Source organism: Orcinus orca, chromosome 5 (genome assembly GCF_937001465.1).
Source record: "Orcinus orca chromosome 5, mOrcOrc1.1, whole genome shotgun sequence".
NCBI classification, from domain to species: domain Eukaryota; kingdom Metazoa; phylum Chordata; class Mammalia; order Artiodactyla; family Delphinidae; genus Orcinus; species Orcinus orca.
In genome coordinates, this window is record NC_064563.1 from 42944545 (window position 1) to 42969907 (window position 25363).

General features: G+C 36.9%; 1 protein-coding gene and 1 non-coding gene across 6 annotated transcripts in view; one reads left to right on the forward strand and one right to left on the reverse strand.

Annotated features, from left to right (window-relative positions):
* The window catches only part of RSRC1 (arginine and serine rich coiled-coil 1), a 463041-nt gene that overhangs the window by 14530 nt on the left and 423148 nt on the right, over positions 1–25363 (forward strand). The window lies entirely within an intron of this gene.
* Positions 4821–4927, reverse strand: LOC117197490 (U6 spliceosomal RNA). Its single transcript, XR_004478137.1, has one exon. It is a non-coding gene; the product is annotated as a U6 spliceosomal RNA (small nuclear RNA).

Consider the following 25363-nt stretch of genomic DNA (forward strand, 5'->3'; position numbering starts at 1 on the left):
TGGCAGAAGGAGGGAAATCAAATATGTGAAGTTGCTGCAAGTTCTGTGGATAAGTTATAGAGTAATATGATGATTATGCTTTTTAGTATAGTTTCTATATTCTTCTTGAAGTACTCAAGTTGTGACATGTATCCTGTCACTTCCTTTTACAACAGTAAGAAACCTACTATTATTCACAGTACATTTACTTATTTCCTCAATTCTAGGATACACAGAAAGTAGTTACAAAATTGCTGATATGTACCACTTTGAAAAACAAACTTATAGAGTCAGATATTTTTTATGGTTCTTTTTATCTTTACTCTGGGGTATTTGGTTCCCCTCTCCACTTTATTATGGTTAGTTCTTTTGAAGGTTAGTTTCATTTGTTTCTGTTTATATTTCATTTTAAGTTTTTTTATCCCCTAAGTTTTTAAATTGTATTTACTTTTTGGTCCCCCTGCCTTTATTTTAGTATGTGAAACATTAACATGGTTCCAAAAGACAGCACTGTAAAAGGTGTGCATGGAGAAGTATCATGTCCCTTTATACCTTCTATCCTGTTCCTAACCACCTCCTAGAACTAATCCTATTAGTTTGTGTTTTAGCTTTCCTCCGTTTCTTTTTAAACAAAGTAGTGGTTATATCTATGGCATACTATAGATACTCTTTGCACTTTGCTTTTTCTATTTACTAATATATCTTGGAAATCACTATATCAATTAATAATACTCTTACTCATTTTTTATAGCTGCTTATTGTACTTCATTGTGTGAATGTATCATGATTTGTTTAGCCAGTTTCCTAGGTATGGATCTTAAAGACAGTGCCAAAATTTTACAGTTACTAAAAAGCTGTCATGAATAACCTGGTGCTTGATTATTTTTGTATTGTTGGAGGTGTATCTTCAGGGGAAATTCCTAGAAGTGGGATTGCTGAATCAAAAGGTAAATATGTTTGTAATTTTGTTGGAAATTGCTGAATTCCTCTCAGTAATGTAAGAGAGTTCTGTTTCCTCATAGCCTTACTGATGGAATGTCATTTTTATTTTTTATTTGATTTTATTTTTAATTGAAATTTATTTAGTTTTTACTAATTATGATTAGTTTTATTTTAACTGAAGTATAATTGACTTACAATATTATATTAGTTTCAAGTGTAAAACATAGTGATATTTTTATATGTTATATCATTTTATACATTTTATACAAAATGATCACCACAGTAAGTCTAGGTCTGTCACCGTACAAAGTTATCACAATATTACTGATTATATTTCTTACGCTGTACTGTTATAGTCCCTTGACTTATTTTTTTTTTATTTTTATTTTTTGCGGTACGTGGGCCTCTCACTGTTGTGGCCTCTCCCGTTGCGGAGCACAGGCTCCGGACATGCAGGCTCAGCGGCCATGGCTCATGGGCCTAGCCACTCCGTGGCATGTGGGATATTCCCGGGCCGGGGCACGAACCCGTGTCCCCTGCATCGGCAGGCGGACTCTCAACCACTGCGCCACCAGGGAAGCCCCCGTTGACTTACTTTGTAACTGGAAGTTTGTTCCTCTTAATCTCTCTCACCTATTTCACTCGTCCCCCACAACTCCCTGCCCCTAGCAACCATCAGAGGGTTGATTGTATGTGAATCTGTTTCTGTTTTGTTATGTCTGTTCATTTGTTTTGTTTTTTAGATTTCACATATAAGTGAAATCGTATGGAATTTGTCTTTTTTGGTCTGACTTATTTCACTTAGCATAATACCCTTTAGGTCCAGGTTGTCACAAATGGCAAGATTTCATTCTTTTTTATGGCTGAGGAACAGTCCATATGTATGACATCTTTATTCATTCATTTATCCATGGACACTTAGGTTGCTTCCATGTTGGCTATTGTAAATAATGCTGCAGTGAACAAAGGGGTGCATATATCTTTTCAAATTAGTGTTTTTGTTTTCTTGGAAAAATACCCAAAAGTGGAATGCTGGATTGTATGGTAGTTCTATTTTTAATTTTTTTTGAGGAACCTCCATACCGTTTCCCACAGTGCCTGTATCAATTTACCTTCCCACCAACAGTGCACAGAGGTTCCCTTTTCTCTACATCTTTGCCAACACTTGTTATTTGTTGTCTTTTTGATAATAGCCATTCTGACAGGTGTGAGGTGATATCTCATTGTTGTTCTAATTTGCATTTTCCTCATGATTAGTGCTGTTGAACATCTTGTCATGTGTCTGTTGGTCATCTGTATGTTTTCTTTGGAAAAATGTCTGTTCAGGTCCTCAGCTCATTTTATAATCGGTTGTTTGTTTTTTTGATGTTGAGTTCATTGTATATTTTGGATATTAACCCGTTATCAGATATATCATTTGCAAATATCTTCTGCCATTCAGTAGGTTGGCTTTTTCGATAGTTTCCTTCGCTGTGCAAAAGCTTTTTGGTTTGATATAGTCCCATTTGTTTATTTTTGCTTTTGTTTCCCTCGCTTAAGGAGACGTGTCCAAAAAATATTGCTAAGACCAATGCCAAAGAGCATACTGCCGTTTTCTTCTAAAAGTTTTATGGTTTCAAATCTTAAATTTAAGTCTTTAATCTATTTTGAGTGTATGTTTGTGTATGGTGTGAAAAAGTAGTCCAGTTTGATTCTTTTGCATGTAATTGTCCAGTTTTCCTAGCACCATTTATTGAAGAGGTTGTCTTTTCCCTATTGTATGTTCTTACCTTCTTTGTTGTAGATTAATTACCCATGTTAAGTTTGGATTCATTTCTGGGCTGTGTATTCTGTTCCATTGAGCTATGTGTCTGTTTTTGTGCTAGTACCATACTGTTTTGGTTACTTTTGCTTTGTAGTACAGTTTGAAAGCAGGGAGCGTAATACCTTCATCTTTGTTCTTCTTTCTCAAAATTATTTTGGCTCTTTGGGGTCTTTTGTGTTTCCATACAAATTTTAGAATTATTTGTTCTAGTTGTGTGAAAAATGTCATGTGTATTTTGATAGGGATTGCATTGTATGTCTTCTTTTCAAAACTCTTTGTCCAGATCTCTGTCCCTTTTTTAATTGGATTGTTTGTTTTTTGCTATTGAGTTATATGAATTTTTTTTCTTCCCCCCCCTTTTTTTTAAAATTGAAGTAGTTGATTTACAATGCTGTGCCAATCTCTGCTGTACAGCAGAGTGACTCAGTTATACACATACAGACATGCTTTTTTTTATATTCTTTTCCATTATGGTTTATCACAGGATATTGAGTATAGTTTCCTGTGCCATACATTAGGACCTTGTTGTTTATCCATTCTAAATGTAATAGTTTGCATCTACCAACCCCAAACTCCCAATCCATTCCTCTCCCTCCCCCCCTCCCCTTTGGCAATCACAAGTCTGTTCTCTATGAGTCTGCTTCTGTTTTGCAGATAGGTTCATTTGTGCCATATTCTAGATTCCACATATACATGATATCATACAGTATTTGTCTTTCTCTTTCTGACTTACTTTACTTAGTATGATAATCTCTAGTTGCATCCATGTTGCTGCAAATGGCATTATTTCATTCTTTTTTATGGCTGAGTAGTATTCCATTGTATATATGTACCACATCTTCTTTATCCATTCATCTGTCGATGGACATTTAGGTAGTTTACATGTCTTGGCTGTTGTGAACAGTGCTGCTATGAACATAGGTACGCATGTGTCTTTTTGAATTGTAGTTTTGTGTGGGTATGTTTCTAGGAGTCGGATTGCTGACTCATATGGTAATTCTATTTTTAGTTTTCTGAGGAACCTCCACACTGTTTTCCATAGTGGCTTCCATAGTGGTTTACATTTCCACCAACAGTGTAGGAGGGTTAGCTTTTCTCCACATCCTCTTCAATATTTATTTGTAGACTTTTTAATGATGGCCATTCTGACTGGTGTGAGGTGGTACCTCACTGTAGTTTTGATTTGCATTTCTCTAATAATGAGTGATGTTGAGCATCTTTTCATGTGCCTACTGGCCATCTGTATGTCTTCTTTGGAGAAATGTCTATTAAGGTCTTCTGCCCATTTTTTGATTGGGTTGTTTGTTTTGTTGTTGTATGAGCTGTTTGTATACTTTGGAGATTAAGCTCTTGTCTGTCGCATCATTTGCAGATATTTTCTCCCATTCAGTAGGCTGTCTTTTCTTTTCTTTTTTTCTTTAATGGTCTCCTTTGCTGTGCCAAAACTTGTAAGTTTGATTAGGTTCCATTTGTTTATTTCTATTACCTTAGGAGACTGCCCTAAGAAAACATTGGTATGATTTATGTCTGAGAACGTTTTGCCTGTGCTCTTTTCTAGGAGTTTTTTTTTTTTTTTTTTTTTTTTTTTTTTTGCGGTACGCGGGCCTCTCACTGTTGTGGCCTCTCCTGTTGCGGAGCACAGGCTCTGGATGCACAGGCTCAGCGGCCGTGGCTCACGGGCCCAGCCGCTCCACGGCATGTGGGATCTTCCCGGACCGGGGCACGAACCCGTGTCCCCTGCATCGGCAGGCGAACTCTCAACCACTGCACCACCAGGGAAGCCCTCTAGGAGTTTTATGGTATCATGTCTTGTGTTTAAGTCTTTAAGCCATTTTGAGTTTGTTTTTTTTTTGTGCATGGTGTAAGGGTGTGTTCTAACTTCATTGATTTACATGCAGCTGTCCAGCTTTCCCAGCACTACTTGCTGAATAGACTGTCTTTTTCCCATTTTATATTCTTGCCTCCGTTGTTGAAGATTAATTGACTGTAGGTGTGTGGGTTTATTTCTGGGCTCTCTATTCTGTTCCATTGATCTGTATGCCTGTTCTTGTACCAATACCTTGCTGCTTTGATTACTGTAGCTTTGTAGTACTGTAAAAATATGGAACACTTCACGAATTTGCATGCCATCCTTGTGCAGAGGCCATGCTATTCCTCTCTGTATCATTCCAGTTTTAGTATATGTGCTGCCGAAGCAAGCACTGTATGAGTTTCTTATGTACAGTTGACCCTTGAACGACACTGGTTTGAACTGCAACGGTCCACTTATACGTCAATTTTTTCCAATACATATGTACTGCGGTACTACACTATTGAGTTTGGTTGAATCCATGGATGTGGATCTGGGGATGTGGAGGGTTGAAAGTTATATGAGGATTTTTGACTGTGGCGGGGAGGGAGGAGTTGATACCCCAACCCCTGAGTTCTTCAAGAGTCATCTGTATTTTGGATATTAACTTGTTATTAGATATGTGATTTACACATATCTTCTCCCATTCAGTACATTGCCTTTTCATTTTATTGATAGTTTCCTTTGCTGTGCAGAAACCTTTTCGTTTAATGTAGCCGTATTTGTTGATTTTTGCTTTTGTTGTCTATTCCCAAAAATCATTACCAAGACTTATGTCAAGGATATTTTCCCTTATGTTTTATTCTAGGAGTTTTGTGGTTTCAGGTCTTATGTTTAAGTCTTAAATCCATTTTGAGTTCATTTTTGTGTATGGTGTAAGATAGTGGCCCAGTTTCATTCTTTTACACATGACTATCCAGCTTTCTCAACACCATTTATTGAAGAGAGTATTTCCTCATTGTATAGTCTTGACTTCTTTGATGTAAATTAATTGATGATATGCACATGGGTTTATTTCTGAGCTCTCTAATCTGTTCCATTGATCTATGTGTCTGTTTTTATGCCGAAACCATATTGTTTTGAATGCTTTGTAATATAGACTGAAATCAGGAAGCATGATTCCTCCAGCTTTTTCTTTTTTCTCAAGATTGTTTTGGCTATTTGGTGTCTTTTGTGGTCCATACAAATTTTAGGATTGTTTGTTCTAATTCTGTGAAAATGCCATTGGAATTTTGATAGAGATTGCATTGAATATGTATATTATTTTTGGTAGTATGGATTATGTTAATTTTATACCCTGATGCCTTACTCAATTCTGTTATTGCTTGAGTTAGTTTTAGCATTGATTCTCTAGGGTTTATCAGATACACTATCATGTTGTCTGCAAATAGAAATAGTTTTACTTCTTTTCCAATTTTTATTCTTCTGTTTGCTTTCTCTCATCTAATTGCATTGGCTTTTACTTCCAATAAAATATTGAATGCCAGTGGAGGTGATATACATCCTTGTCTTTTTCCTAATTTTAGTGTAAAAGCTCCTAGTGTTTCCTTATGAAGAAATATACTGGCTCTGGGGCTAAAGTACATATATTTTGTCATGTTAAGAGAGGATCTATCACTTTGTTTTTGTTTTTTTCCAGGAATGGATATTGAATTTTGTTGAAAGCTTTTTCATCATCTGTGGATAGAATCAAGTTTTGTTTTGTTTTTTTCCCGTAGATCTATTAAGGAACTAATATTGCTTTTCTGGAATAAATCTCAATTGGTCTTGGTGTAGTATTTTCGTGATGTGGGATTCTGTTCACTAATTTTTTTTTTTTTTGTGGTACGCGGGCCTCTCACTGTTGTGGCCTCTCCCGCTGCGGAGCACAGGCTCACGACGCGCAGGCCCAGTGGCCGTGGCTCACGGGCCCAGCCGCTCCGCAGCACGTGGGATCCTCCTGGACCGGGGCACGAACCCGCATCCCCTGCATCGGCAGGCGGACTCGCAACCACTGCGCCACCAGGGAAGCCCTGTTCGCTAATTTTTAAGTTTCGTACTTTTATAGTCATACGTGATGTTGGTTTTTTTTTTTTTACATCGTGTTTATCAGTTATTCTCTTATCATTATTCTTGCTTCATACAAAGATTTGGTAAGTTTTCCTTCATTTTTAATGCTCTGGAACTATTTGTGGAGCATTGGGATTGGTATTCAGAGTTTTGGTAGATTTGTGAAACCATCTGGGTCTGGTGCTTTTTTTTGTTGAATGGTGTATTGATAACTTTGTTTCTTCAACAGAAATTGGTCAATTTAAACTTTATATTTCTCATAGGTTTAATTTTGGTAAACTATTTTTCTAGTATATTACCTATTTAATCTATATTTTGAAATTTATTTGCCTAGAAGTCTGCAAAGTAATTTCTTATGATTTAAACTTTTTTCTTCTGTTTCAATGCTTATTTTCCCCTTGTCATTTATTATGTTGTTTATCTATGCTTTCTCCTTTGTTTTATTAAGTTGGATGGTTGATTATCTATTTTGTTAATTTAAAAGAAATCATTTTGACTTATTATTTAGATCTTTTTCTCCATTTTCTACCTTATTAATTTCAGCTTTTATCCTTCTTTTCTGCTTTGTGCTTTCTTTGGTTTACTTTGTTATTCTTTTTCAAGTCTTCTGAGCTGCTAATTTATTTATATTTCATTTCTATTGATAAGAGTGTTTAAGTGTATGGATGTTCTTTTAATCACTGCTTTAAATATATCCCGTAGTTTTTTTCAACATACTTTTATGAGAAATTTCAAGCATACAGCAAAATTGAGTTTTACAGTGAAGACCCATATATCCACCACCTAGATATTACCATTACCATTTTATTTACTTTGTCACATATCTCTCCATTTATCTATTTCTCTCACTATCCATTAATTTATCCTAATTTTTTGATGCATTTCGTTTCAGGCATCAGTAGGCTTTCCCCTTAAATACTTCCGCATACTTATGAGTAAGTAGAGTTCAGTATTCCTTTATAAATTTTTCCTTTTTAAAAAAAATTTATTTATTTATTTTTGGCTGTGTTGGGTCTTGTTGCCGCGTGCAGGCTTTTCTGTAGTTGCGGCGAGCAGGGCTACTCGTGGTTGCAGTGCGTGGACTTCTCATTGCGGTGGCTTCTTTTGTTGCAGAGCACAGGCTCTAGGTGCACAGGCTTCAGTAGTTGTGGCTTGCGGGCTCTAGAGCGCAGGCTCAGTAGTTGTGGTACACGGGCTTAGTTGCTCCGCAGCGTGTGGGATCTTCCCACACCAGGGATCAAACTTGTGTCTCCTGCATTGGCAGGTGGATTCTTAACCACTGTGCCACCAGGGAAGTCCCTAAATTTTTCCTTTTGAAAACAAAACTTTGACATTTTTCGTTGAGGCAAAATTTATGTACACTGAAATGCACGAATTTTAAGCATACACTTGCTGTGTTTTGATGCATGTATATACCTTCCAAAATATATTACCATTACACCAGAAAGTTCCCTTATAATTTTTTTTTTAAACATCTTTATTGGAGTATAATTGCTTTACAATGGTGTGTTAGTTTCTGCTTTACAACAAAATGAATCAGTTATATATATACATATGTTCCCATATCTCTTTCCTCCTGCGTCTCCCTCCCTCCCACCCTCCCTATCCCACCCCTCCAGGCGGTCACAAAGCACCGAGCTGATATCCCTGTGCTATGCGGCTGCTTCCCACTAGCTATCTACCTTACGTTTGGTAGTGTATATATGTCCATACCTCTCTCTCGCTTTGTCACAGCTTACCCTTCCCCCTCCCCATATCCTCAAGTCCATTCTCTAGTAGGTCTGTGTCTTTATTCCTGTCTTACCCCTAGGTTCTTCATGACATTTTTTTTCTTAAATTCCATATATATGTGTTAGCATACGGTATTTGTCTCTCGCTTTCTGACTTACTTCACTCTGTATGACAGACTCTAGGTCTGTCCACCTCATACAAAGAGCTCAATTTCGTTTCTTTTTGTGGCTGAGTAATATTCCATTGTATATATGTGCCACATCTTCTTTATCCATTCATCCGATGATGGACACTTAGGTTGTTTCCATCTGCGGGCTAATGTAAATAGAGCTGCAATGAACATTTTGGTACATGACTCTTTTTGAATTATGGTTTTCTCAGGGTATATGCCCAGTAGTGGGATTGCTGGGTCATATGGTAGTTCTATTTGTAGTTTTTTAAGGAACCTCCATACTGTTCTCCACAGTGGCTGTATCAATTTACATTCCCACCAACAGTGCAAGAGGGTTCCCTTTTCTCCACACCCTCTCCAGCATTTATTGTTTGTAGATTTTTTGATGATGGCCATTCTGACTGGTGTGAGATGATATCTCATTGTAGTTTTGATTTGCATTTCTCTAATGATTAGTGATGTTGAGCATTCTTTCATGTGTTTGTTGGCAGTCTGTATATCTTCCTTGGAGAAATGCCTATTTAGGTCTTCTGCCCATTTTTGGATTGGGTTGTTTGTTTTTTTGGTATTAAGCTCCGTGAGCTGCTTATAAATTTTGGAGATTAATCCTTTGTCGGTTTCTTCATTTGCAAATATTTTCTTCCATTCTGAGCGTTGTCTTTTGGTCTTGTTTATGGTTTTCTTTGCTGTGCAAAAGCTTTAAAGTTTCATTAGGTCCCATTTGTTTATTTTTGCTTTTATTTCCATTTCTCTAGGAGGTGGGTCAAAGGATCTTGCTGTGATTTATGTCATAGAGTGTTCTGCCTATGTTTTCCTCTAAGAGTTTGATAGTGTCTGGCCTTACATTTAGGTCTTTAATCCATTTTGAGATTATTTTTGTGTATGGTATTAGGGAGTGATCTAATTTCATACTTTTGCATGTACCTGTCCAGTTTTCCTAGCATCATTTATTGAAGAGGCTGTCCTTTCTCCACTGTACATTCCTGACTCCTTTATGAAAGATAAGGTGACCATATGTACGTGGGTTTATCTCTGGGCTTTCTATCCTGTTCCATTGAGCTATCTTTTTCTTTTTGTGCCAGTACCATACTGTCTTGATTACTGTAGCTTTGTAGTATAGTCTGAAGTCAGGGAGCCAGATTCCTCCAGCTCCGTTTTTCGTTCTCAAGATTGCTTTGGCTATTCGGGGTCTTTTGTGTTTCCATACAAATTGTGAAACTTTTTGTTCTAGTTCTGTGAAAAATGCCAGTGGTAGTTTGATAGGGATTGCATTGAATCTGTAGATTGCTTTGGATCGTAGAGTCATTTTCACAATGTTGATTCTTCCAATCCAAGAACATGGTATATCTCTCCATCTATTTGTATCATCTTTCATTTCTTTCATCAGTGTCTTATAATTTTCTGCATACAGGTCTTTTGTCTCCTTAGGTAGGTTTATTCCTAGATATTTTATTCTTTTTGTTGCAATGGTAAATGGGAGTGTTTTCTTGATTTCACTTTCAGATTTTTCATCATTAGTGTAAAGGAATGCAAGAGATTTCTGTGCATTAATTTTGTATCCTGCTACTTTACCAAATTCTTTGATTAGCTCTAGTAGTTTTCTGGTAGCATCTTTAGGATTCTCTATGTATAGTATCATGTCATCTGCCATCAGTGACAGCTTTACTTCTTTTCCAATTTGGATTCCTTTTATTTCCTTTTCTTCTCTGATTGCTGTGGCTAAAACTTCCAAAACTATGTTGAATAAGAGTGGTGAGAGTGGGCAGCCTTGTCTTGTTCCTGATCCTAGTGGAAATGCTTTCAATTTTTCACCATTGAGGACGATGTTGGCTGTTGGTTTGTCATATATGGCCTTTATTATGTTGAGGAAAGTTTCCTCTATGCCTATTTACTGCAAGGTTTTTATCATAAATGGGTGTTGAATTTTGTTGAAAGCTTTCTCTGCATCTATTGAGATGATCATATGGTTTTTCTCCTTCAGTTTGTTAATATGGTGTATCACGTTGATTGATTTGCGTATATTGAAGAATCCTTGCATTGCTGGAATAAACCCCACTTGAACTTGGTGTATGATCCTTTTAATGTGCTGTTGGACTCTGTTTGCTAGTATTTTGTTGAGGATTTTTGCATCTATGTTCATCAGTGATATTGGCCTGTAGTTTTCTTTCTTTGTGACATCCTTGTCTGGTTTTGGTATCAGGGTGATGGTGGCCTCGTAGAATGAGTTTGGGATTGTTCCTCCCTCTACTATAGTTTGGAAGAGATTGAGAAGGATAGGTGTTAGCTCTTATCTAAATATTTGATAGAATTTGCCTGTGAAGCCATCTGGTCCTGGGCTTTTGTTTGTTGGAAGATTTTTAATCAGAGTTTCAATTTCAGTGCTTGTGATTGTTCTGTTCATATTTTCTATTTCTTCCTGATTCAGTCTTGGCAGGTTGTGCATTTCTGAGAATTTGTCCATTTCTTCCAGGTTGTCCATTTTATTGGCATAGAGTTGCTTGTAGTAATCTCTCATGATCTTTTTTATTTCTGCAGTATCAGTTGTTACTTCTCCTTTTTCATTTCTAATTCTATTGATTTGAGTCTTCTCCCTTTTTTTCTTGAGAAGTCTGGCTAATGGTTTATCAATTTTGCTTATCTTCTCAAAGAACCAGCTTTTAGTTTTATTGTTCTTTGCTGTCGTTTCCTTCATTTCTTTTTCATTCATTTCTGATCTGATTTTTATGATTTCTTTCCTTCTGCTAAATTTGGGTTTTTTTTGTTCTTCTTATTCTCATTGCTTTAGGTGCAAGGTTAGGTTGTTTATTCGAGATGCTTCCTGTTTCCTAAGGTAGGATTGTATTGCTAGAAATTTCCCTGTTAGAACTGCTTTTGCTGCATCCCATAGATTTTGGGTCGTTGTGTCTCCATTGTCATTTGTTTCTAGGTATTTTTTAATTTCCTCTTTGATTTCTTCAGTGATCACTTCGTTATTAAGTAGTGTATTGTTTAGTCACCATGTGTTTGTATTTTTTACAGATCTTTTCCTGTAATTGATATCTAGTCTCATAGCGTTGTGGTCGGAAAAGATACTTGAAACAATTTCAATTTTCTTAAATTCGCCAAGGCTTGATTTCTGACCCAAGATATGATCTATCCTGGAGAATGTTCCATGAGCACTTGAGAAAAATGTGTATTCTGTTGTTTTTGGATGGAATGTCCTATAAGTATCAATGAAGTCCATCTTGTTTAATGTATCATTTAAAGCTTGTGTTTCCTTATTTATTTTCATTTTGGATGATCTGTCCATTGGTGAAAGTGGGGTGTTAAAATCCCCTACTATGAATGTGTTACTGTTGATTTCCCCTTTTATGGCTGTTAGTATTTGCCTTATGTATTGAGGTGCTCCTATGTTGGGTGCATAAATATTTACAATTGTTATATCTTCTTCTTGGATCGATCCCTTGATCATTATGTAGTGTCCTTCTTTGTCTCTTCTAATAGTCTTTATTTTAAAGTCTATTTTGTCTGATATGAGAGTTGCTACTCCAGCTTTCTTTTGGTTTCCATTTGTATGAAATACCTTTTTCCATCCCCTTACTTTCAGTCTGTATGTGTCTCTAGGTCTGAAGTGGGTCTCTTGTAGACAGCAAATATATGGGTCTTGTTTTTGTATCCATTCAGCCAATCTGTGTCTTTTGGTGGGAGCATTTAGTCCATTTACATTTAAGGTAGTTATCGATATGTATGTTTCTATTCCATTTTGCTAATTGTTTTGGGTTTGTTATTGTAGGTCTTTTCCTTCTCGTGTTTCTTGCCTAGAGAAGTTCCTTTAACAGTTGTCGTAGAGCTGGTTTGGTAGTGCTGAACTCTCTCAGCTTTTGCTTGTCTGTAAAGGTTTTAATTTCTCCATCATATCTGAATGAGATCCTTGCTGGGTAGAGTAATCTTGGTTTCAGGCTTTTCTCCTTCATCACTTTCAATATGTCCTGCCAGTCCCTTCTGGCTTGCAGAGTTTCTGCTGAAAGATCAGCTGTTAACCTTATGGGGATTCCCTTGTGTGTTATTTGTTGTTTTTCCTTTGCTGTTTTTAATATGCTTTCTTTGTATTTAATTTTTGAGAGTTTGATTAATATGTGTCTTGGTGTATTTCTCCTTGGATTTATCCTGTATGGGACTCTCTGTGCTTCCTGGACTTGATTAACTATTTCCTTTCCCATATTAGGGAAGTTTTCAACTATAATCTCTTCTAATATTTTGTCAGTCCCTTTCTTTTTTTCTTCTTCTTCTGGAATCCCTATAATTTGAATGTTGGTGCATTTAATGTTGTCCCAGAGGTCTCTGAGACTGTCTTCAGTTCTTTTCATTCTTTTTTCTGTATTTGGCTTTGCGGTAGGTATTTCCACTATTTTATCTTCCAGGTTACTTATCCGTTCTTCTGCCCCAGTTATTCTGCTATTAATCCCATCTAGAGTATGTTTCATTTCATTTATTATGTTGTTCATCATTGTTTGTTTCATCTTTAGTTCTTATAGGTCCTTGTTAAATGTTTCTTTTATTTTGTCCATTCTATTTGCAAGATTTTGGATCACCTTTACCATCATTATTCTGAATTCTTTTTCAGGTAGACTGCCTATTTCCTCTTCATTTGTTTTTTCTGGTGGGTTTTTATCTTGCTCCTTCATCTGCTGTGTGTTTTTCTGTCTTATGTTGCTTATCTTACTGTGTTTGGGGTCTCCTTTTTGCAGCCTGCAGGTTCGTAGTTCCTGTTGTTTTTGGTGTCTGTCCCCAGTGGCTAAAGTTGGTTCAGTCGGTTGTGTAGGCTTCCTGGTGGAGGGGACTAGTGCCTGTGTTCTGGTGGATGAGGCTGGATGTTGTCTTTCTGGTGGGCTGGTCCACGTGTGGTGGTGTGTTTTGGGGTGTCTGTGGACTTATTATGATTTTAGGCAGCCTCTCTGCTAATGGGTGGGGTTGTGTTCCTGTCTTGCTAGTTGTTTGGCATAGGATGTCCAGCACTGTAGCTTGCTGGTCGTTGAGTGAAGCTTGGTGCTGGTGTTGAGATGGAGATCTCTTGGAGATTTTCACTGTTTGATATTATTTGGAGCCTGGAGGTCTCTTGTGGACCAGTGTCCTGAAGTTGGCTCTCCCACCTCAGAGGCACAGCACTGACTCCTGGCTGCAGCCCCAAGAGCCTTTCATCCATACGGCTCAGAATAAAAGGGAGAAAAAGTAGAAAGAAAGAATTAGTAGAAATAGAAAGAAAGAAAGAAAGGAAGAAAGAAAGAAAGGAAGGAGGGAAGGAGGGAGGGAGGGAGGAAATAAGGAAGGAGGGAAGGAAAAAAAGAAAGAATGTATATAAAGTAAAATAAAATAAAGTAAGATAAAATATAATAAAGTTATTAATATAAAAAATAATTATTAGGAGAAAAATAATTAAAAAACAAAACCAAAACAAAAAAAACCAACAGAGCCCTAGGACAAATTGTGGAAGGAAGCTATACAGACAGAATCTCACATAGAAGCATGCACATACACACTCACAAAAAGAGGAAAAGGGGAAAACATCATAAATATTGCTCTCAAAGTCCACCTTCTCAATTTGTGATTATTCATTGTCTAAAGGAGGGAAGGAAGGAAAGAAAGAAGGAAGATAAAGTCAAATAAAATAAAGTTATTAAAATAAAAATTAATTATCAAGAAAAAAAAAGAACAAAAATGGACAGATAGAACTCGGACAAATGGTGGAAGCAAAGCTATACAGACAAAGTCTCACACAGAAGCATACACATACACACTCACAAAAAGAGGAAAAGGGGAAAAAAGCATAAATCTTGTTCTCAAAGTCCTCCTCCTCAATTTGGGATGATTCGTTGCCTATTCATATATTCCACAGATGCAGGTACATCAAGTTGATTGTGGAGCTTTAATCCGCTGCTTCTGAGGCTGCTGGGAGAGATTTCCCTTTCTCTTCTTTGTTCTCACAGCTCCCTGGGGCTCAGCTTTGTATTTGGCCCCGCCTCTGTGTGTAGGTCGCTGGAGGGCATCTGTTCTTCGCCCAGAAAGGATGGTGTTGAAGGAGCAGCTGATTCGGGGCCTCTGTCTCACTCAGGCCGGGGCGGGGAGGGGCACGGAGCACGGAGGCGAGACTGAGGTGTCAGAGTCCGGCGTGACGTTGCAGCAGCCTGAGGCGTGCCGTGCGTCCTCCCGGGGAAGTTGTCCCTGGATCCCGAGACCCTGGCAGTGGCGGGCTGCACAGGCTCCCTGGAAAGGGATTGTGGATAGTGACCTGTGCTCACACACAGGCTTTTTGGTGGCGGCAGCAGCAGCCTTAGTGTCTCATGCCTGTCTCTGGGGTTCGCGCTTTTAGCTGTGGCTCGCGCCCGTCTCTGGAGCTCTTTTAAGCAGTGTTCTTAGTGCCCTCTCCTCGCGCACCAGGAAGCAAAGAGGGAAGAAAAAGTCTCTTGCCTCTTCGGCAGGTCCAGACTTTTCCCTGGACTCCCTCCCGGCCAGGCGTGGTGCACTAACCCCCTGCAGGCTGTGTTCATGCCGCCAACCCAAGTCCTCTCCCTGGGATCCGACCGAAGCTCGAGCCTCAGCTCCCAGCCCCGCCCGCCCTGGTGCGGGAGCAGACAAGCCTCTCGGGCTGGTGAGTGCCAGTCGGCACCGATCCTCTGTGCGAGAATCTCGCCGCTTTGCCCTGCGCACCCCTGTTGCTGTGCTCTCCTCCGCAGCTCCGAAGCTTCCCCCTCTGCCACCCGCAGTCTCCACCCGCGAAGGGGCTTCCTAGTGTGTGGAAACCTTTCCTCCTTCACAGCTCCCTCTCACTGGTGCAGGTCCCGTCCCTATCCTTTTGTCTGTGTTTATTCTTTTTTCTTTTGCCCTACCTAGGTACGTTGGGGGTTTCTTGCCTTTTGGGAGGTCTGAGGTCTTCTGCCAGCATTCAGTAGGTGTTCTGTAGGAGTTGTTCCACGTGTAGATGTATTTCTGGTGTATCTGTGGGGAGGAAGGTGATCTCTGTGTCTTACTCTTTCGCCATCTTCCTGGAAGCCCCCTTTTAATTTTTGACAATTAATTCCTGCTTGCATTCTCCTTACAGGTAACCACTGTTTTGACTTTTTTCTACTGTAGATTAGTTTTCATGAGTGTGAAAAATTTTTATTCAGCATGATACGTTCGAGATTCATTCATGTTGTTGTGTATGTCAGTAGTTCATTCCTTTTTATTGTTGAACAGTATTGTATGGATATGTTACTTTTTTTCTAGAATTTTATGTATATATAATCACATAGTAGTGATATTTTACATAGTAGTGATAGTTTACATTGGCTTCTTACAGTAAGCATAATGCTTTGATGTATGTATCATTACTTCATTCCTGTTTAGTTCACTGTTGCTAGTAGTGAACTACCATAGTTTATCTATTTTCTTGTTTTGGATACCTGGGCTATTTCTGTGTTGGGCTATTATGAATAAAGCTACTACAAACATTTCTTTTACAAGTCTTTTTTGTGGATATCTGTATTCATTTCTCTTAAGTGAAAATCTAGTAATGGAACTTCTGAGTCATTGTGTAGGTGTCTGTTTTAGTTTTATAAGAAAAAACATAGCTTTCCAAATGATTTTCTATGGCTGTATCATTTTATATTTCCACCAAAAATGTATATGAGTTCCAGTTACTCAGAAATTCACCCACCCTTGGTGTGTTAGTCTTATTAATTTTAGCCAAAGTGGGGGGCTTGTAGTGCCATTTCATGGTTTTAATTTGCACTTATAATTTTAGCTTTTTTGTTTATATATATGGTGCATTCAAATGATTTTTTTAATTGTAAAAAACACGTAAATTATAATTTTAAACAAATTTTCAAGGTACATTTTAGTATTGTTATGTATATGCACACTGTTGTGCAGAAGATTTCTAGAACTCTTTCATTTTCTGTGACAGAAACTCTAAACCCTTGGAACAACAACTCCCACTTTCCCCCTCCTCCCCTGTCTCGGCAATCACCATTCTACTTTGTTTCTATGAGTTTGATTGCATTAGACAACTCATATATAAGTGGGATAGTGCAGTGTTTGTCTTTTTTTATTTTCTTATTTCACTTAACATAATGTCCCAAGTTTCATCTATCTTATAACACAGGACAGGATTTCCATCTTTTTCAAGGCTGAATAATATTCCATTCTATGTATATACCTCATTTTCTTTATGTGTTTATCCATTAATGGACACTTAGATTGTTTCCACATGTTGGATATAGTGAATAATGCTGCAGTGCAGACGGGTGTGCAAATATTTCTTCAGTATCCTGCTTTCAGTTATTTTTCGTTATATATTCAGAAGTGGGATTGCTAAATCCCTACGGTAGTTCTATTTTTAATTTTTTGAGGAACCTTCATACTGTTTCCATAGCTGCTTGCACTATTTTACAATCTAACCAACAGTGCAAAAGGGTTCCAATTTCTTCACATACTTGCCAACATTTAATTTTTCTTTTTTTTGATAGTCACCATCCTAACAGGTATAATGTGGTATCTTTGTTTTTGATTTGCATTCTGCTGTTGATTTAGTAGTGTTGAGAATCTGTCAGCCATTTACACATCTTCTTTGGAGAAATGTTTATTTGAGTTTTTTTTTTTTTTACCAATTTTTAATCTGGTTATTTGTTTTTTTGTTTATGAGTTGTAGGGATTTTAAAATATATTCTGTATATTAACCCCTTACCTGAGCTATGGTTTGCAGATATTTTCTACTGTTTGATAGATTGTCTTTTCATTCTGTTGATTGTTTCCGGTACAGAAGTTTTAATGTAGTCCCATTTATCTAATTTTTCTTTTAAACCTGTGCTTTTGGTGTCATATGCAAGCAATAATTGACCATTTCAATGTCACGATGCTTTTACCATTCTAGGAGTTTTATAGTTTTAGGTATCATGCTTAGCTCTTTAATCCATTTGAGTTAATATTTGTATATGGTGTTAAGAAAAGGGTCCACCTTCATTCTTTCACATGTGAATATACAGTTTTCCCAACATTTGTTGAAAAGGCTCTCATTTCTCCATTGTGTAGTCTTGTCACCATTGTCGAAGATCATTTTACCATATACACAAGGGTTATTTTGGGGCTCTGTTTTTTGTTCTATTCATCTATATGTCTGTCTGTATGCATATATTGTACTTTGATTACTGTAGTTTTGTAATATATTTTGAAATCAGGAAGTATGAGGCCTCTAGTCTTGTTCCTTCTCAAGATTTTTTTGGCTACTTGGGTCCTTTGAGATTCCTTATCAATTTCAGAGTTTTTTGTTTTTTCTGTTTCTGCAAAAAATGCCATTTGGGTTTTGATAGGAATTGCTTTGAATCTGTAGATAGCTTTGGTAGTATGGACTACTGCGAAGGTTTAACAATATTAAGACTTCTGCTTCCTTGGTTAAGTTTATTCCTAAATTTTTTTTTAATGTTACTGTAAGTGGGATTGTTTTCTTAATTTCCTTTTCAGATTGTTCATTGTTAGTATATAGAAATTCAAAATTTTTCTTTTTTTGCAAATTATTTTTGACGGTTGATTCTGAATTTGTTAGTTCTAACATTGTGTGTCTGTGTGTAATTTTAGGATTTTCTACATATAAGATCATGTCATCTGTGAACAGAGATATCTTTCCAATTTGGATGCTCTTTATTTCTTTTTCATGTCTAATTGCTCTGGCTAAGAATTCTAGTACTGTGTTGAGTAGAAGTGGTGGGTGTGGGAAACCTTTTCTTGGTCCTGAATTTAGAGGTAAAACTTTCAGTTTTTTACTGTTGGGTATGATGTTATCCCTGGGTCTTTTATATATGACCTTTCTTATGTTGCGGTACTTTTCTTCTATTCCTAATTTGTTGACTGTTTTTATCATGAAAAGGTGTTGAACTTTATGAAATGATTTTTTTCTACATCAACTGAGATGATCATGTGTTTTGGTTTTTTAAAATATTTGGCCGTGTTGGGTCTTAGTTGCGGCATGCAGGATCTTTTGTTGTGGTGCGCGGGCTTCTCTCTATTTGTGGTCTGCAGGCTCCAGGGTGCGTGGGCTCAATAGTTGTGGTGCGCGGGCTCTCTAGTTGTGGCGTGTGGGCTCTCTAGCTGTGGCACATGGGCTCCAGAGCACGTGAACTCAGTAGTTGTGGTGCGCAGGATCTCTAGTTGTGGCCCACAGGCTCTAGAGCTTGTGGGCTTATTTGCCCTGAGGCATGTGGAATCTTAGTTTCCTGACCAGGGATCAAACCCGCGTTGCCTGCATTGGAAGGCGGATTCTTAACCACTGGGCAGGGAAGTCCCAATCATGTCTTTTTTTTGTTCTCCATTCTGTTAATGTGTATATTACATTTATTGATTTTTACATATTTAATGTTTTTTTCATTCAAGGGATAAATCCCATTTTGTTGTGCTGTATAAGTGTTTTAATGTGCTGCTGAATTTGGTTTGGTAGTGTTTTGTTGATCTTTTTGCATCAGTGTTACTCATGGATATTCATCTGTAGTTTTATTTTCTTGTGGTATGTTTGTATGTTTTCGGTATCAGGGTAATAATGATGGCTTATAACATGAGTTTGGAAGTGTTCCCTCCTCTTCAATTTTGAGAGGGATTGGCATTGTTATTTAAATGTTTGGTAAAATTCTCCAGTGAAGCTATCTGGTCCTGAGCTTTTATTTGTTGGGAGGTTTTTTATTGCTGATTCATTCTCCTTGCTTGTTCAGATTTCTTATTTCCTTACGATTTAGTCTTAGTAAATGATATATTTTTAGAAATTTATTCATTTTTTCTGTTATTTAATTTGTTGGTGTATAATTGTTCATAGTAGTTTCATAATCCTTTTTATTTCTTTTATTATATTTTGTTCTTTTTCTAGTTCTTTGAGTTGTAAAGGCAGGTTGTTGGTTTGAGACTTCTGGCCTTTTTTAAACATAGGCATTTCCTGCTATAAACTACCCTGTTAGGACAGCTTTTGTTGCAACCCGTAAGTTTTGGTATGTTTTGTTTTCATTTTCATTTTTCTCAAGATATTTTCTAATTTGCCTTGTGATTTCTTTTTTGACCCATTGGTTTTTTTCAAGAGTATGTTGTTTAATTTTTACATATTTATGAATTTCCCAGTTTTTCTGCTGCTTTTGTTTCATTCAAGTTTCTTTTTATTGTGGTCAGAAAAGATACTTTGTATAATTTCAGTCTTTTTAAATTTGTTAAGAGTTATTTTGTGATCTAACACGTGATCTGTCCTTCAGGAATGTTCCATGTACAGTTGTGAAGAATGTGTATTCTGTTGCTGTTGGGTGGAGTGTTTTGTATATGTCTGTGAGGTGCAATTGATCTACAGTGTTGTTCAAGTCCTCTGTTTACTTATAGATATCTTCTGTCTGGTTGCTCTATCCATATGGAAAGTGGGTTATTGAAATCTCCTATTCTTATTGTGTTACTCTCTATTTTTCCTTCAATTCTGTCATTGTTTCAAATATTTGAGTCCTCTGTTATTAAGTGTATGTATATTCATAACTGTTATATTTCCCTAGTGAATCGACCCTTTTATTATTGCATAATAACTTTTTTCCAGGTTTTGGCAGTTATGAATAAAGCTGTTTTAAATATCTGTGTGGAGATTTTTGTGCAGACATATGTTTTCAACTCCTTTGGGTAAATACTAAGGGGTGGAATTGCTAGATCATATGGTAAAAGTATGTTTAGCTTTCTGAGAAACTGCCGGACTGACTTCTGAAGCGGCTGTACCATTTTGCATTCCCAACAGTAAATGAGGGTTCCTATTGCTCCACATCCTTAACAGCATTTGTTGTTGCCAGTTTTCCAGGTTTGGCCATTTGAGTAGGTTTTTAGTGGTATCTCATTGTTATTTTAATTTGTATTTCCCTGATGGCATATGATGTAGAACATCTTTTCATATGCTTATTTGCCATCTTCAGTGTGTTGTCTCTTAAGGGCCGTATTGTAGTTGGGCTGCTCGTTTTCTTATTTTTTTTTTTTTCCAGTACATGGGCCTCTCGCTGTTGTGGCCTCTCCTGTGTGGAGCACAGGCTATGGACACGCGGGCTCAGCGGCCGTGGCTCACGGGCCCAGCCGCTCCACGGCATGTGGGATCTTCCCGGACTGGGGCACGAACCCAAGTCCCCTGCATCGGTAGGTGGACTCTCAACCACTGCGCCACCAGGGAAGCCCTCCTTTTCTTATTTTTGACTTTTAAGAGTTCTTTGAATATTTTAGGTAACACTCCTTTATCAGATGTGTGTTTTTGCAAATATTTTCTCCCAATCTGTGGCTTGTTGTTTTATTCTCTGATGTCCTTTGCAGAGTAGATTTTTTTTTTAATCATACTGATATTTTTAAGGGGAAAGTATGTAGCATTTTCAAACTACATTTTGTAAAAAATTTCAAAATCCTTAAATCATTTGAAATATTTTCATTGTTCTTTAAAAATATTTTTTTTCTTGTCATAAGTTTTCAGATCTGTTTTCTTTGCAACTTTTCAAATATGCAATACAGATTATTCATTTTGGTCACCGTGCTGCACATTACATCCCCATGTTTTAATTATCCTATTGCTGGAACTTTGTACCTTTTGACCCCCTCCATATTCTTTTAAGAAGTTTTAAATTTTAACGATGTCCATCTTATCAATTATTTCTTTCATGGATCATGCCTTTGATGATATATTTAAAAAGTATACATATCCAAGGTTATCTAGATTTTCTCCTATGTTCTAGATGTTCTGTAGTTTTATGTTTTAAACTTAGGTCTGTAATCCCTTTTGAGTTAATTTTTGTGAAAAGTATAAGGTCAATGACGAGGTTCATTGTTATGCATGTGAATGTCCAGCTGTTCCAGCACCATTTGTTGAAATGAGTATCTTTGCTTCATTGTATTGCTTTTGCTCCTTTGTCAAAGATCAGCTGACTGTTTTTATGTGGGTCTATTTTTGGGCTCTTTGTCCTGTTCCATTGATTTATTTGTGTGTTCTTTTGCTGATACCATACTATCTTGATTACTATAGTTTTCTAGGAAGTCTTGGAGTTGAGTAATGTCAGTCCTCCAACTTTATTATTTTCCTTCAATATTGTGTTGGCTATTCTGGGTTTTTTGCCTATTCATATAAACTTTATAATCAATTTGTTGATATTCACAAAATAACTTGTGGGGATTTTGATTTGGATTGCATTGAATCTAGAGAGCAAGTTTCGAAGAATCATTGTCTTGACAGTATTGAATCTTCAAATCTATGAACATGAAATATCTCTCTCTTTAGTTCTTTGATTTTGTTCATCAGAGTTTTGTGATTTTTCTCAAATAAATATTGTATATACTTTGTTAGATTTATACCTAAGTACTTCATTTTTTTTTTTTTTGGTGCTAATATAAATGGTATTGTTTTAAATTCTACTTGTTTATTGCTGGTATATAGAAAACATTTATTTTTTTGATAATTTCAAATATAAAGAAAACTTACACATGTAGTTCAAAGAACTCCTGTATACCTTTATTTATCTTCTTCAATTGTTGACATTTTGTTAAACAGTTGCATCTTTATATAGTTTTATAGTTAGAATTGTTTTTTATGCATTTGTCTGTTAAATTCTGTACCAGAATTAGAAGTGCTTTATCTATCACCATTACAATATCATAGTATTCTGTATTTGCTTATATATTTACCTTTGCCAGCTTTATATTTTTGTATGTTTTTATCTTGCTGTCTTGTGATAAACATTTTAATTTGGAGGAATCCCTTGCAGGTCCAGTGATGATGAATTCCCTCAGCTTATATTAATCTGGGAAAATATTTCTCATTCAATTTTGAAGGATTATTTTGCTGGTTATACTATTCTTGGTTGGTAGTTTTTTCTTGTAGCACTTTGCATATATCATCCCACTCCCCTATGGCTTGTAAAGTTTCTTCTGAGAAATCCACTGGTAATCTTATGGAAGCTCCCTTATACATGATGAGTTGATTTTCTCTTCTTGCTTTCAAGATTCTTTCTTTGTCTATGACTTTTGACAGTTTATTTAAAATTGGTCTTGGTGTGGGGCTCTTTGGCTTCATCCTAATTGGAATCTTTTGACTTACTGAATTTGGATATTCATTTTCTTCCTCATATTTGGGAAGTTTCCATCCATTCTTCAAATAAGGTCTCTGTCCCTTTCTTCTCATTCTGGAACTTTCATAATTCATATATTGCTTATCTCGTTTGTGTCCCATAATTTCCTTAGGTTTTTTTTTCTCTTTTCTCCATGTTTTGTTTGTTTGTTTCTCTGACTCAGTAATTTCAGAATACCTGTCTCTGAGTTCACCAATTCTTTGTTTTGCTTGTGTCTGCTGCTGAACCCCTCTAGTGAATTTTTCAATGCAGTTATTGTATTACTCAGTTCCAGCAGTTTCTTTTCTATAGTCTCTATTTCTTTGTTGATATTTTCATTTTATTCATGTACTGTTTTCTGATTTCATTTAGTTGGACATCTGTGTTCTCTTGTATGTCATTGAACTTCTTTAAGACAGTTATTTTGAATTCTTGTCAGGTAACACATAGATCTCCTTTTCTTTTGGGTTGGTTTCTGTAGTTTTATTTTGTTACTTTGATTGGATATTGTTTTCTTTTTTCTTCATTTGCCTTGTAATATTTTGCTGTTTTATATATCTGAAAAAACTGCCACCTCACCCAGTCTTTAGGGACTGGCTTTGTACAGGGGAATACCTTCATCAATCAGTCCAGCTAGAGATTTTGGGGACCTCTGAAACCTTTTTATATAGGTTGCACCTTCTCTAGACTTGTGCATGTAGTTTCCCATTTTGAAGTTTGCTGACTTTTTTTTCAGGAGCTTTTAATCTCTTGCTCTTTCTGCTGTGGTAATTCAGGTAATTCAGGTCTGTGGTAATTCAGGTTGTCTTGTGCTACAGCAACAAGCAGCCCCACTTACCTTTGTTGTCAGTAGCCTCCAGGCATCCAAAGTATGCCAACTCCCCATCAGCACTCTGAATCAGGCAAGACATACATACCTTTCCTTCAGGCAAGTCTCTGAAAATCTGGAACAATAGATGCTTGCTCCACTTTTCTCTCTCCTTCCTAAGGTAGAAATTTCGAGTTAGGCACTTCCTTGTGGTTGCTTTGAGACATGTTTGCCCCTTTTTTCTGCACTAGAAGTTCTCTGGTTCTCCACCAAGCCACTGCACCTCTCTTGCTTTCAGCAACCTTCAGTCATCCAAACTGTCTTGGTTTCATTAGCATTCAAAGTCAGAAAAGGCAGAAACCAGCCCCTGGGCTAGCCCTTTGAAAAGCTGTAATGTTGGGTGAATGTTCCATTTTTCTCTACATCCACAGCCTCCAAAGGAGAAGCCAATAGACAATTTGAGCTGTGCCAGCTTTGGGGAGGGGGTGTTGTGGGTAAAGTGATGGCTGTTTTTAGCAGTTTCAACGTAGCTGTTCTTGATTTTCTGCTCACGTGGGGTACCATGTCTTTATTGGTTTCTAGAGTTCTCATAAAAATATTCTGGTCTGTATATTGTTTTTATGTTGTTGTGTCTGTAGGGCAAACAGGGCTGGGATTTCCAATTCTTCCATCTTGCTGACATCATTCTCAAATTATTTTTTTGTGTGTTGTATGAAATATAGGTTCATCTTCTCCGGAATATGATAGCCTAGCACCATTTAAAAAAAAAGTTTCATTTTCCTACAGAGTAATCCTGGTGCTTTGTCAAACACCAGTCGATTGTATGAAATTAATTCTGTTGTTTCAGTGGTCTCTTTGGTTTCATTGATCTATTTTTACTCCCATAACCCCACGATCTTGATTACTGTAAACTTGTAGTAAGTCTTAAAATCAGATACTACTTTTTGTATTTTTATGTGAGTTTTATAATTACTTTGACAATTTCTTCAAATGATCCTGTTGGGATTTTTATTGGGAGGTAATTGAATAAAGAGAATAGGAGAATTGACATTATAACGCTTCACAAACATGGTGTATGTCTCCATTTTGTGGAACTTTCTTTATTTCTCCTAATAATGTTTTGTAGTTCTCAGTGTAGCACTCTTGCACGTGTTTTGTTAAATTTATTTAAAAATTTTTTGACACCACTAAAAAAGACTTATTTTAAAATTTCATTTCCAATAATTTGCTGCCAATATATAAAATATAATTGACTATATATTATGTATTTTGAACATTATGCATTCTGTACATTTCTGTATGTTTATTTCAAATCTTATAACCTTACTGTTCTTATTAGTTCTAGCAGGTATATTAAATATGCCTTAGGATTTTCCGTGAAAACAATCGTTGAGAAAGTTTTACTTTCTTTTTTTTTTCATGGTACGCGGGCCTCTCACTGTTGTGGCCTCTCCCGTTGCGGAGCACAGGCTCCGGACGTGCAGGCTCAGGGGCCATGGCTCATGGGCCCAGCCGCTCCGCGGCATGTGGGATCTTCCTGGACCGGGGCACGAACCCGTGTCCCCTGCATTGGCAGGCAGACCCTCAACCACTGCGCCACCAGGGAAGCCCAAGAGACAGTTTTACTTTTAAACTCTGTGCTGTTTATTCAGTTTTCTTGGCTCATTGCATTGTCTAGAATTTCCATTTCAGTGTTGAAGAAAAGTGGCGAAATTGGGCATTCTTGCCATTTTCCCTGTCTTAGGAGGAAAGGATTCAGTCTTTTACCTTCAAATTTGATGTTAGGTATAGGGTTTTTGCACTACCCTTTATAAAACTGAAGAAGAACCTTTTATATTTTTTGTTTGCTGAGAATGTTTTTAGCAACAGTGGGTGTTGATTTCTGTCAAATGCTTTTTCTCATCTATTGGGATGATTATACTTTATTTTCTAATATATT